Here is a 750-nt window from a genome sequence, read left to right as displayed (position 1 = left end):
TCTTTTATCCACTGCACCGCAAGATTGAATGTTATTGGTTCGATACATTTAGTACCATTGGGTGAGATCAGTGCCAACCACTTCAGCATCACGATACTGATTGGTAGAAAACCACCATTTTAACCAATACAATTAAACAAAAATCAATATTTTCCTGTTTTCAGCCTATTAGCACCAATACCACATGTCCAGTGACATCTCAACATCTTGCGCATATCATGCGTGACATACAAGTTGTCGCACGACTATACAGTAGTACTTTTTTCGTTCAGACCACTGTTGCCTGCTCTTATTGCAAATTATCCCACTGTTTGTCCGATTAAAATTCTGTCAAGTAGTGATTATCCCACTATTTGTCCGACTTCACCGATGATAGCTTGCCCGGCCTGTGTAAAACCTGAGCAAACCTTGAAGTTTCGCTGCAAAGGCAACTCTCGCCACAGCTGTCGTTTACTCTGGCGTAATATATTTGTGCAAAAACTGAGTAGAATGACATGCATTCCGTGGGTTTGAACGGTTTTCAGATATGGCTGGTCGGTACATATATATTGAACGTTTTTCGGTGTTTGCCCACCAGGATACAGTAAGTCTTTAAATCAGTTGTTTACTATTTTTCAAAATGACTGAGAGTACAACAATTGGACAGTGTTATTTTAGAAATATCTCTATAAATTGCAAGTACATACGGAAAATAGCATATATTATTTTACTGACGAGAAACTTGCCTTCTCGTCAGTAATTCTGTGAAAT

The sequence above is a fragment of the Aphanomyces astaci genome (genome assembly GCF_000520075.1).
Source record: "Aphanomyces astaci strain APO3 unplaced genomic scaffold supercont1.61, whole genome shotgun sequence".
Taxonomy (NCBI): Eukaryota; Oomycota; class Saprolegniomycetes; order Saprolegniales; family Verrucalvaceae; genus Aphanomyces; species Aphanomyces astaci.
This window is presented reverse-complemented; position numbering follows the sequence as displayed.